Source organism: Balaenoptera physalus, assembly GCF_965194825.1.
Source record: "Balaenoptera physalus genome assembly, chromosome: 2".
NCBI classification, from domain to species: Eukaryota; Metazoa; Chordata; class Mammalia; order Artiodactyla; family Balaenopteridae; genus Balaenoptera; species Balaenoptera physalus.
In genome coordinates this window covers 108,429,926-108,444,518 of record NC_138883.1, presented here as the reverse complement: position 1 = coordinate 108,444,518, position 14,593 = coordinate 108,429,926, and the positions used below count along the sequence as shown (strand labels likewise).

At 45.4% G+C, this 14,593-nt stretch overlaps 1 protein-coding gene and 1 long non-coding RNA gene across 2 annotated transcripts in view; one reads left to right on the top strand and one right to left on the bottom strand.

Annotated features, from left to right (window-relative positions):
- The window catches only part of USP3 (ubiquitin specific peptidase 3), a 222,414-nt gene that overhangs the window by 125,534 nt on the left and 82,287 nt on the right, over positions 1-14,593 (bottom strand). The window lies entirely within an intron of this gene.
- The window catches only part of LOC309654340, a 66,048-nt gene continuing 64,730 nt past the window's right edge, over positions 13,276-14,593 (top strand). The window contains exon 1 of the long non-coding RNA XR_014260165.1: positions 13,276-14,316. This is a non-coding gene — a long non-coding RNA (uncharacterized lncRNA). The remainder of the gene's footprint in view (positions 14,317-14,593) is intronic.

The following is a 14,593-nucleotide window of genomic DNA, read 5'->3' as shown; positions in this document are numbered from 1 at the left end:
GGTTGTCGTGAAGGAAAGTACAGTGTTTATTGCAGGCACCAAGCAAAGAGCATGGGCAGCTCATGCTCAAAAGACCCAAACTCCCCAACGGCTTTCAGGGAAGGGTATTTAAAGGTGATATTTGGGGTGAGGGCTGCAGGGTGCATGATTTTCTTCTGATTGGTTGGTGATGAGAAGGTAACAGGGTTATATTTCAAGAATCTCAATCATCAGCCTTCTGGTTCTAACCAGTCTGGGGTCTACATGCTTGTGCTCAGTGTGTAGTCGCCACCCTCCACGTGGGTTGGGGTGAGGGGTGTCTTAGTTCCTACAGAACAACTCAAAGATGTGTATCAGATTATGTATAGCCCTTGCGGAGGAACTCTTTTATTGCTGAACTATTATCATTACTTTTCTTGCTTAACTGCTTTTCTTTTCTTTCTGCATTCCCTCTCTTCCCTAATTAGTAACTGCTTGAGTCTGCTCTTTGAAACTAAGGGAAGGCCTAGGAGACTAAAGCCTTTTCTTACAAGCAAGAAACGGGGGACATGGAGGGGCTTTTGTACCTGGGAGGGCCCTGCAAGGTCCTGCTCAGTTTCAATGCCACAGAGAGTTGTTCCTACAGTGTAGTTTAGAAACGTGTGTTTGTGCCGCTATGGAGCTGGAAAAGGAAAACCAAGGGAAAAAATGCAAATCAAGGGGGAAAAACAAACATAGTTAAAGCTGTTCCCGCCAACATTCTCTCAACTGGAAAGGTCCAATTCTGACATTCTGGTTCACACCTTGAAAATACATACTCATCTATTTTTTTTATTTTTTAATCTGCGTTGGGTCTTCTTTGCTGTGTGCAGGCTTTCTCTAGCTGCGGCGAGTGGGGTCTACTCTTTGTTGCAGTGTGCGGGCTTCTCATTGCGGTGGCTTCTCTTGTTGCAGAGCACGGGCTCTAGGCATGCAGGCTTCAGTAGTTGTGGCACAAGGGCTCAGTAGTTGTGGCGCACGGGCTTAGTTGCTCCACGGCACGTGGGATCTTCCTGGACCAGGGATCAAACCCATGTCCCCTGCATTGTCAGGCAGATTCCTAACCACTGTGCCACCAGGGAAGTCCCCATACTCATCTATTTTGACTGAACAATATTGATCACAAGACAGTATGGGAAGAGTGAAAGATATCAAGGTTAGTTGGTAAAATGCAAGAGAAACTATACATGTCAGCCATTCCTTAGGAAGAGAGACAAAGCAAGACGAAGAAAAAAACCCAGCAGAACTGAAGAATGTTTACATTCTTGCAACCACAAATGTGAAGTGAGCTCAGAAGCCAGCGGGAGTTTAACAAAATAGAGTTAAGGTGGAGGTGGAGGCTTCTCTGTGCAGACCCCCCTCCTGGTCGCCCTGGCAATGAGACATCGCCTTACAGTAATGAAATCACATTGAGAAGAAACCCACAAGCACAGGAGAATTTCTGGGTCTACAGGCTTGCTGTTTCTCCCTCTGACTTTGGCCTAGTGAAGGTAGGAAACAGGTGAGGTAGCTGTGTGTATGTCTTTTACTCACTGGCACCATTGCCTAGGAGGAAACTTCAGGCACCCAGGACCGCAAGTATCAGGAGGGTAACCTCCTGGAAGGTGCCTGAGGGGCTTAGATCAGAGACTTACACCAGCCCTATCATTCAGGAGGGGTTACAGAGAGAAGGCGTTGAGTCCACTCATTAGCTGGCTAATAACTCTTGAGTTTGTCATGGAGATGTCATGGAGAAGACAAAATGAACAAGATGACATCCATGTCCCCAAGGTGAGGGGAAAGCAGAGGCATATACAAAATTAGTTGTGATATAAGTCACATTCAGGTGTGTGAACAAAGCACTACAGGAACCCTTTTCTCCTCTTTGGTATTCTTTTCCTTCTACAGGCCATGTTTTTACAGAAAAATAAACTTAGCAAATACTAAGCAAAAGGAAAAAATTAGAGTCATTCTATATTATACCGCCCAGAAAGGACTATCATTAACATTTTGGAGTATACCTTTTCAGACCTTTTTCTTATGCAAATATATGCATGGGTTCAAAACATATATATGTTCTCTCTGTATATAGATAGATATTTTTCTGAGACAGAATTATTCACCATATATAGGATTTTACCTTTTGGCATCTCACAATACACCGTGAATATCTTTTCAACTAACATGTATATATTGGCATCAACATGTTTAATATCTGCATCGCATCCACTATTTCACTTTAAAATAATTTAGCTAATAATAATAAGGTGGAGAGATGGGGGTTCCTGTCCTTCCCCTTGAGTCAAGTGAGGGGGGCTCCAATGGCAACATTCAGAGAACCTAATACGTGTTTCTTACAGTTTTGGGAGCCAGCGTTGGTGTCAGATCCTGCCTAAGAGTCTAAAGGGCAAATGTAGGGTGGCTGGCAGCTGATAGACAAGATAAAGGAGAGGGGCTGTGCTGGGATCAGCCTCTAATCCCAGAGTTGCCAGGTGAGGATGCAAGAGCGTTTCCCATGGACCACACACTGGAAAGAAACAAGTTGCTTGGTGACTGCATTAACATAAAGTTTACAGTGGATAAAGGAGCCCAGACTTTATTTCGGTGCTAATGAGGACCCACTGGGAGGCTGAGATGGGGAATGATGCTGTCAGAGCCTGGCTGTAGGAGATGAATCTACTAATTATGTTTAAGGCAACTGGAGGCAGGGGAGACTAGAGGACAGGAAGTCAGTTCAGAGGCTGTTACTGAAGTCTGAAGACAATGTTCCCTCCTTCCAGGGGAGTTAGTGGATCGGGTTCAAGCCTGGTTTCTACCATGGATGAACTTGGATCACTCACTTAACCTTCCTGGGCCTCAATATTCCACCCATAACAAGGGCATAAAAACACCCCAAGGAGTGATGAAAATGCTTTGGAACTTGCTAAAGGCGATGGTTGCATAATCTTGTGAATGTACTAAATGCCGCTGAAGTGTACACAATTATAATACTTAATTCCATGTTATGTGCATTTCACCTCAATTAAAAGGCAACAAAGAAAATAACCCCAAGAGTTGTTGTGAAGATTGAGTCTGGTGGGTTAGTTTTTATAGTCACCCTTATGTGGGCCAACATGAAACTAGCTTTCTTCCCATAATTGCATTAACCCTTCTTGGCCCAGATCCCTCCATAGTCTCAGAGCCAGCAACTTATTTGGGCTCCCTTAAGGTTTTCCAGGCTTGTAGTTCAACCTGGTTATTAAAATCTCAGTCACGGTGCAGTTTATAATTTCAGTGTCCTTCCTTCTCCACACAGAGGGTGTCTGTGCCAGCCTAGGCAGCGTGGAGGGCTTGGCAGGAGACAAACGGTGGTTGATTGCTGTGGGAGGTTGCATAACTGGTTCGCAGTAACTTTGCCGGGGCTCCCCTAGCCCGAGCCATCACCATCTGGCTCCTGGCCACGGCCTCATCTGGCTGCTGCTGGGAGTGGGAGGGCAAGGTTCTCCACCTGCTTCTGTCAGCGCAGCACTCAAGAGCTGGTCTCCCTGCAGGCGCTGTATGAGGTTTCCTTGGGCAGCATTCAGCTCGGCCGCACCACGGAGGACCTCAGAGGGCAGCCAGGTCTGTTGGGGGTGGAGGATTGGTCGTCGCTCATTCCAAAGCTCTTCTCAGTGCTAGCTCGGCCGGGTGGCCATGTGGCAGCCTGAGGCTTTCCCCTCCCCTCACCCCCAACCACCCAACTAATGCCCAGCATCCTCTTGAGGGTCCTTCCCTGTGTCCTTCTAGCTCCTGGCCCCACCAGCTACCCAGGGTGAAGCCACTCTGCCGAATTCCAATCCAGAACTTGTTTTCTCACTCGCCACTAGTTAAGAGACACATTTAAATCTCCTCCCCGCTGGCTTCGTGCTCGATTTTTCATTGATTCACAGCTAACATTTTCTCTCGGGGACTTAACGAGGACAGATGACAGGCATGCTTGATGGCTCCTCCCTCATTTGTCCCTGGTCCTGTCACAGTCATTACATGACAGACTCTAGGAAGACAGTCATTGAAGAAAAATGGATGGCAGAGAGAGAGAGAGAAAAGTCAGTCTTAACTTTTGTCCCCAGGCCAGCCCTCGTCAGCTGAAAGCACACCCACCAGCCTCTGAGATGCTTGCTGGCCAGCACCTTAGACCTTCTGGCTCTTCTGAAAGGAGCTGCCACAGGAAGACGGATAAAAGAGCTAGGGCTTTTCAGATCGGAATGGAAGAGGCTGAGAGGCCCATCTCAAGCCCTGCTCCTGGCAGCTAAGGCTAAAAGTGCCTATGACACCAAAATCATAGTGTAAGAATGCCAGTGCAGTAACCCCCTCTTCCTCTTTTCTGCATAAAGAACTCCTATCTACCCCTCCAAGCCCAGCTGAATACTATCCTTCTGGGGAGCCTCGCCCCCGCACCAAGGGGCAGTCAGGACTCCCCCTTCTGCGGGCCCCATGGGGTGTGCCGAGGGTCCATGAAGCATCGGATGTGGAAGGGCCGAACGACTAGCACAGTGCCCTTCCTCTCTCCCCCGCGGCAGTGTCCCTGTGAGGGTCCCTGGACATCATATGTGTATGCGAACAGGTGTTCTAAGCTACAAAGCACCATATTAAAAACCATATTTATCTGGCTGGGTCTTATTAGTTGCCTGCACCTATTCCCAAACTGTGAGCTCTCTGATGACAAGGATGCTTTCTTTCTTTCTTTATTTTTTTTACGTGTAGCCTCAATACCTCACAATGCTGGGCACAAAAGTAGGCACTTGACAGATGTGCCGGGCAGAAGCTGCCTTTACACAGGCCCACAGCCTGGCCAGGAAGGCTGGCACCTGGCTCTTCAGCTTCTTTCTTTTCTTTCTTTCTTCCTTCCTTCCTTCCTTCCTTCCTTCCTCCCTCCTTCCCTTCCTTCCTCCCTCCCTCCCTTCCTTCCTCCCTTCCTCTCTCCCTCCCTCTCTCTCTCTTTCTTTCTTTCTTTCTCTCTCCCTTTCTCTCTCCCCCCCCACCCTTTCTTTCTTTCTGGCTGCATTGGGTCTTTGTTGCTACACGCGGGCTTTCTCTAGTTGCGGCGAGCGGGGGCTTCTCTTCGTTGTGGTGCGCGGGCTTCTCATTGTGGTGGCTTCCCTTGTTGCGGAGCACAGGCTCTAGGTGCGCGGGCTTCAGTAGCTGTGGCTCGCGGGCTCTAGAGCGCAGGCTCAGTAGTTGTGGTGCATGGGCTTAGTTGCTCCGCGGCATGTGGGATCTTCCCGGACCAGGGCTCGAACCCGTGTCCCCTGCATTGGCAGGTGGACTCCCAACCACTGTGCCACCAGGCAAGCCCCTGCTGCTTCTTCTTTGGAAACTCCTGCAATCCTGTTTGCCTTCGCCTGCTCCCAGGCGAAGAGTTGCTACCAACTCTTCCAGACTCCTGGCAGCTTCCCCCTGCTCACCCAGCACTTGATCATGGCCTCTCTCCTCAGGCCCTCCTCCCAGCCCCTGGCAGCATCCCCAGCACCGACCACTGCATGACTGACCCAGGGTTTGTCTCAGAAGGCCAGCCTTTGGGCCTCATGTGTGGCTCAAAGCCCAGTAAATTTATCTCAGAGTTAGAGAGAACACCAGTGCTGTGAACTGATGGGTCAGTGGTGGTGGAAAGCGCAGGGGCAGACCTGGGGTCGCATCCTGGCTCAGCTGCTAACTAGCTGTGTGATCATGACCAGCTGCTGAACTTCTTAGAAACTCAGTTTTCTCTACTGTTCATGGAGGTTAAAACACACACACACACACACACACACACACACACACACACACACACACACGCACACACCAGAACTCATAGGATCACTGTGAAGAGTAAATACTGTGACACACACTAAGCCTCTGGCCTTGTGCTGACACATGGCAGATTCTCAGTATGTGTTCGTTTCCTTCCTTTCCTCCTTTCAGCTAAGGCTTTTCCAAGTCTAAAAGTGCATGAGCCTTTGAAACACATGTTCCCATGTTAAACTATAACTTGGGAAGTTTACCAAGCTGCTAGAAAGTGTATCTTCCCAGAGGAACAAGGATCTCGGGTGACAGAGACAACCTCTGCGTCCCACGTTCCCTGCAGATCAGGAAAGGGTGCTGTAGGAGATCAGAGCTCACACACCACACCTGACCGAGGAGAGGAGTGCAGAGTCGGTTCGCAGAGAATCAACAAGTGAGCGAAAGCTCGGGAAGCCTGGAAATGACGGTGGGGCTCAGAGGGAGAGGGCAGTGACCCGAGAGCAGATAAGTCTGTGCGCAACTGGGAGCAGAGGGGCGCAGCTGGGGACGCCCTGCGCTCGTACCGCCCAACACAGGCTCCCAGGGAGACAGAGGGCAGACGGGAGGCAGCACTAGCCTCGGCCTCCTCTTCAGACGGGGGAAGTGGCGAGATTTTGCAGACGCCGAACTGAACAGAGCGGTGGGGGCAGGGTGGGGGGCCAGTAGAGTCAACTGACTGCTCTCCCTCGGGGCAGTGGTTCTGAGAGCGATCCCAGCACCAGCGAAGTGGGTATCACCTGCGTTTGTTAGCGATACAGATAGCAGGCCCCACCTCAGACACCTCAACACGGACTCAGCCATCTGTGTTCTAATAAGCCCTCTGGGTGTTGCTGATTCTTGCTAAGGTTTGAGAACCGTCACCTTGGGGGATGCTTTTAGTCATTTCCCTGAAACTTCCTTCCCATTTCGAAGCGGTGGGAAGTGGCACAACACTGGAATGGTCGTAACCTTTAGAGACAAGAAGGTCTGAGTTCGGATCCAGACTCTGCCCCTAAGTGGCTGTGTGGCCTTGGACAAGTCCATCAATCTCTCTGAACCAGTTTCCTCAAGCATAAAATATCTACTTCTCAGGCTTAAGTGGTTAGGTTCGGAGAGAACGTGCAGAAAGCATTTAGCAGAGTGTCTGGCGCCTAGGAGCTGCTCATCTTCAACATCATCACCGTCATCAGAACCACCCTGACTACCAAGAGGCCCTGGCATGAGTAAGAAGTGGAGATGCGTTAAGAGTCATCAACAGGCCACACGGGGATCATCTTGCTCTGTGAGTGTTTGCTCTGCTGCTCAGAATGCCCCTTGGTGCCACTTGTTGCTGGGCTGCACCCTCATTAAGCTAGGAATGACTTAAAGGTAACAATTCCTTTCAAATTTGATGAGAAACAAATATCTAATTCGGATACACCAAATGAAACCGCCAAGGGGAAAAACCACTCTCGTTACAATATAACCCAGCCATGTTCCCGCCCTACCCACTTCCCCTTTCCACTTAGATAAGTCCCTTAAGCACACAGTAGCACCCGGCAAATATTTGTTGAATGTTGAATGACCGGATTGGCTCAATTTGATTTGAAAATGCCCAACTGTTGTGCAATTAAAGGAACCCAATTTGTGGCCAGGCCTTTAGCCTCCTGGGGTGGAAACGTGGCGGAACCGGCCATAACAGTCACCTGGGTAGCCCACTGGAATCTTGGCAAATCAGGCACTGAAGGCACGGGAAGAGACCACGCTGGCCAGGACAGGGAATGGAGGTGGTTTTCTGAATTCAGCGAAGGCCTTTCACTATGAACTGGCTAGTGGCCCTCCATCCCCTGCTGTACGCGTCAGTGTCTGGTCCACCCACTAAGCCTGCTGGGGGCTTGCCCGTGCTGGAGAGTCAAATGTCCTGTGGCCGCTGCAATACAGAGCAAACAGGAATCAGAGCACCAAAACTGGTGTGCCAGTTTGCTTCCCCATGGGTTGGGGGGTGGCGGGAATGTACACATCGCCCTTCGTGTTTTGGCCAAAGGGCTATCACTTGGGCCTTTGGCATCTTCTTTCACTCCCCAGACACTGCACAAGTCACCTGTGGCCTGGCTGCCGTCCTGCTCTTCTCCATTTATCCTCCCCTCTGTCTCCAACATAGATCTTATCTTCCACTCCCTGCTTGCAGAATAAAGTCCCAACGCCTTGGCAGGGCATTCATCCTTTGTAATTGGTCCCCAACCTGAATGTCCAGCTTTACTGCCCTCGGCCACACCTAACTTCTGCCTGCTAGTGCCCTGCTCTCTCATACGTCTGGCCACTGATTGAAAGGCCTTTCCTCCTGTCGTCTGCTTGGAGGACTCTGACACCTCTTTCCAGAACCTGCTTAAATGCAGCTTTCTATGAAATGGACCCGCCAGCACCTAGCGGCTTCCTGAATACTTTCCTAAGTCTTTACTTAGCCTGGAAGTCTCCTTTTCCAACCCACAAATTCCTAGTGTCCTTCAGGACATGGCTCTAGTATTGCTTTAAAAATTTTTTTTAATGTTGTTTTTTTTTTTTTTGGACACAGTTTCAAACTTAAAGCAAAGTTGCAAGCATAGGACAAAGAATTCTTGTACATCTTTCACCCAGATTCCCTAAATATTAATGTTTTCCCACATTTGCTTTAACCTTCTCCTCATTCTCTCTCTCTCTCTCTCCGCCCCGGGTGTATAATTTTATTTTTTTCTGAACAGTTTATGAGTTATTTTCAGACATTATACCCCTCTACTGCTTCAATGTGTATGTTTTCTAAAACCAAGGAAATTCTCTTACGTAATTAGAGAATAATTATCAAAGTCAGGAACTTAACTTTGATACTAATTATTATCTAATATACAGATCTTATTGAGATTTCACAAATTATCCCAATAATGTCCTTAATAGTAAAGAAAATTCCCAGATCATCATTGCATTTAGTTGTTATGTCTCTTTAGTATTCTTTAACCTACAACAGTTCCCTGTTTTTTTTTTTTTTTTTTGGTCTTTCTTGACAATTGACATTTTTGAAGTGTCTAGGCCAGTTATTTTGTGGAAAGTACCTCATTTTAGGTTTGTCTGATATTTCCTTACGTTGGGTTCATGCTGTACAGACTTGGCCAGGGTAGCCAGAGGTGATGCTGGGTTCATCTCAGGGTATCTTATCAGGAGCTGTATGATGTCACTTTGTCCCATTTCTGGCGATGTTAACATCGGTCAGTTGGTTGATTTGTTGATATGTCTGACTCCTCCCCTGGCCCATGAGGCCCTTCTCAAGGTCAAGGAGGAACTCAGCCTTCCTGGCACCTGGTACCAGAGGATATGGAGATATAGGGGAGAGAGGAGCACACACCAACCCCCTCCCATGTGCCCAGCTCTGTGGCCACTTCTCATCTAAGCCTCACAGCAACCCTACAATTTAGTAGTTGCTCTGCTCATTTTACAATTGTGCTCAGAGAAGATGAAGAATTTGCCTGAGGACACTTGACTGGTAAGTAGCAGATCCAGATTCAAATCCAGGTCTTCCTCTTCCCATAACATTTAGGCACTGGAGACAATAGATGGTCAACAACATGACTGGATTCTTCTTTAAACTTAAACAGAAAAATCTAACACCAAGACCATTGGAAAACTGAATACCCTCCTACATCAATGAGGATGTTTTTTATTCATTTATCCCTTCAACAAATACTTATGGTGGGTCTGCTATGTACCAGGCAGTGTCATAGATCATACAGATATAGTAGTAAACAAATAGCCTACATTCTAGTGGGACTCTGCAAGTACCAGCAAATCCAGCTAAAGTGCTTGAACAATAACAAGAAGGCTAGTAGTAGAGCAGCTCCAGGGTTGATTCATTTAGCAGTTCAAAGATGTCATGGCTAAGATTTTTCTTCTCGGAAATTCCCTTAGCTTTCCCTTTGGGGATGCAAGCTGTTTGCCTTTAGTTTTAAGCAAGATATCCTCAAAGGAAACAAAGGGGATGTTCCTGTCATGGTCCCTTTAGATGGGAAAAGAAAGCCTTGCTATAATCTTCCCAGCCAACTTCCCTTCCATTGCCCTGGCCAGAACTACATCGCCAGCTGATGCAAATCCACCCCTTGGCCAGAGGAATGAGCTGCCACGCCTGGCTCAGGGAATCTAGATTTGCACTGCTACCATCCAGATCACCTCCAGGTTCAGCCTTCCCCAAACTACTTCGTTGTCAGAAGAGTAGGAGGAGAGTGAAAAAAAACAGCAATTTTCTTTAAAGAAGCAAAGAGGGGGAAAGGGTGTTTCCCTAATTTACAGAATATTTACAGACTCTTGTCTTGTTTATGCAAATACAAGTTTGTGTCATTGCTATTCCTTATAGAATCCTTCTTCATGAGCCACAGGTTATTGGTTCCAGGATCCCCATGGATATCAAAATTCGAGGATGCTCAAGTCTCTTTGGAACCCACAGACAGGGAGGGCCAACTGTATTCATTATATCAAGTTCTACTTCATTTTCCTTACTAAGTCATATAATGTCTCTCTCTCTTTATCTATCCCTGTATCTCTTGTCTCATTCCAAAATAAGGTCCCTTTTTGTAAAGGTACAGAATCTTAGCCAGGGGAGGTTTAAAAATATTTAATAACTGGTTCTAGAAATGTGTACTGACCACTGCACAGTGTAGGGTCCTGGAGGGTCCTTCTGGACCAGGCAATCACATTTAGTTGATGGATGGGGAGATCTAGGAAGATCCTAGCAGAGGGGTCAGGGAGATTGGGGGGACACTCAGTCCCTACTATTTGCCAACTGATATGGAATTATTTAAGAATTTTTTAAAATTTATTTTTTATTGAGGTATAATTGATCTATAACATTAGTTTTATGTGTACAATATAATGATTCGATATTTGTATACATTGTGAAATGATCACCACAATAAGTTTAGTTAACATATGTTACCTTACTTAGTTACTAGTTTTTTCTTTTTTTTTGTCTTGTGATGAGAACTTTTAAGATCTACTCTCTTAGCAACTTTCAACTATGCAAGACAGTGTTAGCAACTACAGTCACCATGCCGCTGTGTTACATCCTGGTGACTTATTTTATAGCTGAAAGTTTGTACCTTTTGACCCTCTGCACTCATTTTGCCCACCGCCCCCAACTCCCACCTCTGGCAACCACCAATCTGTTCTCTGTGTCTATGAGCTTGGGTTTTTTGTTTTTGTTCTTTAGATTCCACATATGAGATCACGTGGGATTTGTCTTTCTCTGTCTGATTTATTTCACTTAGCATAATGTCCTCAAGGTCCATCCATGTTGTCCTACATCCATGTTGTCCTAAATGCCAAGATTTCATTTTCTATGGCTGAATAACAGTCCATTATATATATATATATATATTGCATCTTCTTTATTCATTCATCCATCAATGGATATTTGGGTTATTTCCATGTCCTGACTACTATAAGTAATGCAATAAACATGGAGGTGTAAATAGCTTTTCAACTTAGTGTTTTCATTTTCTTTGGATATATACCCAGAAGTGGGATTGTTGGATCATATGGTAGTTCTATTTTTAGTTTTTTATGGAACCTCCATACTGTTCTCCGTAGAGGCTGTATCAATTTACATTCCCACCAACAGTGCACAAGAGCTCCCTTTTTTCCACATCCTCACCAATACTTATTTCTTGTCTTTTTAATAACAGCCATTCTGATAGGTGTGGGGTGATATCTCCTTTTGATTTTGATTTTCGTTTCCCCAGTGATTAGTGATGTGAAGTATCTTTTCATTGGCCACCCGTATGTCTTCTTTGGAAAAATGTCTACTCAGATCTGCCCATTTTAAAATCAGATTGTTTGCATTTTTCTATTAAGTTGTATGAGTTCTTTAAATATTCTGGATACTAACCCCTTATCAGATATGTGATTGGCAAATATTGTCTGCCATTCAGTAGGTTGCCTTTTCATTTTGTTGATTGTTTCCTTTGCTGTGCAGAAGCATTTTAGTTTGATACAGTCCCACTTGTTTATTTTTGCTTTTATTGCTTTTGCTATTTTAATATTTTAATGTCCAGTATGATAGTGCCCGTGTGATGTGCTGGACATCGGCTCCAATCTTCACAATGACCATTCTCAGTGTCAGTGTAATGACTACAGCAAGATCCTCCCAGCTTCTGCCCGTGGTCAGGCATTTGGGCCACTTCCAGTTTTAAATGCAATATGAAGCTCAGATCTAAACATCTCTGTATGCACCTTTGTTTTATTTTTTTATATTTCACAATACATAAAATGTATATATTTATATAAATATATATCGCATATTTTTGTTTCCTTGGAACACATTTCCCAAAGTGGTATTTCAAGGTCAAAGGGTAGGATCAATTTGATAATTTGCATGGTGATTTGAAAAGCATTTAAGGGACTTCCGTGGTGGCACAGTGGTTAAGAATCCGCCTGCCAATGCAGGGGACACGGGTTTGAGCCCTGGTCCGGGAAGATCTCACATGCCGCAGAGCAACTAAGCCCGTGCGCCACAACTACTGAAGCCCGCGTGCCTAGAGCCCGTGCTCCGCAACAAAAGAAGCCACCAAAATGAGAAGCCCGCGCACCACAACGAAGAGTAGTCCCCGCTTGCTGCAACTAGAGAAAGCCCGTGTGCAGCAACGAAGACCCAACACAGCCAAAAATAAATAAATAAATAAACAAATTTAAAAATAAATAAATAAACAAAAAGCATTTAACTTAGCAGAAATTACACTGTAGACTTGTTCACAAAACTTCAAAAAATGAAAACCTATTTGTTGGTTACTCCTGACAAGTATAAATGGTGGAAATTAATAATCATTAGGCATCATTATGCAGAAATTCCCTTCCTTAGTGCAGGAACTATATTTCTGGTTAAGAAGTTCTTGCAATTGATTAGAATTAAAATTGGGAAATAAGCAGACTTTCAACAACAACAATAAATGAATGAATGAATAAATAGCATTTAACCAAAGGTTTAGAAACATCCTTGCCCACTTTTTCAGAGACTACTGTTGCCAGGGAACCGGAAGGCACATGGTGTAGTGGAAAGAGGGTGGGCACTGGAGTAAGGAGAGCTGGGCTCAGCTCTGGGCAATGTTACTCTACCGGGGGTTGGGAACTTGGCAGTCTCTTAGCTTGTCTGGACCTTGGTTTCCCCAAGTGTAAAATGCGGGAGATGCCATCTCTCACAGCACCGGGCACAGCAGGCACTGATTGCCTCTATCTGTTCCTGACTTTGGCCTGAGGCCTGGCCACCCTTGTCACACCCTCACTGTGGGCCACCTCTGAATGATGAACTGTCAAAGGGCCCTTCGCCGTAAGGAAGCGCGTAGGCTGCCACCTCCTGGTGTAAAGAGTTAGTGTCTGGATGACTTTGGGGATCAAGCTGCTCCCCCTTGCGTCCCTGTGAGGATCTGCCCCAAGGGTGAAGCTGCCAAAGAAAAGGAAGGTTCTTCCCACCTAGATCGGCCCTGGTGTCGGCGGTGGCTTTAGAGTGATGTCCTCCTTCTGCCAGTGCAACTCTGGGGGAGAGATGGTGCAGGGTTTTGAAAAGCTGCCTGTAAAGGAAGCTGTTTTTGCTTTTGGAGACTGTGAAGGTGCTGGTAAAGGCATCTTGGCAAAAGCAGGAGGCCTTTATCAGTGATTTGTTAAACCCTCTTTAGAAAGGCTGACAGCAGTGGTCAATCAGCCCACAAGTATTTACAGAGCACCTACCACGTGCCAGACATGTGCTTTGATAAACAACCTTGAACAAGACAGGCAGGGTCCCTGCTCTCCTTGTCTAGTGGGGAAGTTTAGGAATAAGATTCTTTTTTAACTGATATACTTTCTTCTATTTATTTAATTGAAGACAAAATGACATCTAAGCTGAAAAACTTAAAACACAGTATTTCACCTTCCAAACACTGTAGCTATTTTTATTTCAACACCTTCCAGCCCTTGTGTGCACATTTTTAAGAGCTATAATCATAACACCTGGTATTCTTTAGATACACTTCACTCCCAATAAACACTTCTCTATGTTGCTACTTAATCTTCATAATTATTCTTATAGCTCTGTAAGAGACAAGTGTGTGCCTGTATCATAATCTATGTAGCAAGTCCCCTAAGCTTAGACTCATAATTTGTTTTCTTTCTTATCTTGCTATGATAGATATTGCTGATGTTAACTTCTTCATGCAGATTTTTATTGCATTCCTTCTCAATGATCATGAATACGGTTCATCCTACGTGTTGCCATATTGCTTCCCAAAAGAGCTGTTACTAATTTACAATACAATGCCACCAATATTATATCCGTGAGTCACTTTTGCTGCAACATCAGGTACGTTGAATATTGTTGCTTTTATACATTTTTGAGAATTACATTTTTAAATGGGGTCCCAAATTTCCTTTCATCTGCATTTCTCTGGATACCAGTAGGCAGGTTCTTTTTTGCACGTGACTATTTATAATTGCTCATGTGAAATGTCTGTTCATATTGTGGTTAAAATTTTGAATGAGTATCTTGTTTGATGTCTTTTCCTAGACAAGAGAACAGCAATAGAAGATTGCAGTACTGCAGCCCAGGATGTGAAAAAGGTACTTACTGTTTTAATAATTGGGTTAATAACTCCTAATGGAATATTCCTAAGAAAGCTCAGCTGTTTCAGAATCTAAAGTGAAAGTCTCTTCCACTGCCCAGAGCTACTAAGTGAGAAAAGAGATTCTGTAACCCTTGGCTGTGCTTGACTCGGTAGTTGAAATGACATAATTTCCCACTGTTTATGAAAAAGAGTTGGACATCAGCCTAGGTTACAATAATACAAATGAAAATTATGTGACTGGAGACTTAATTTGTTTCCTAGTGACTCTGAAG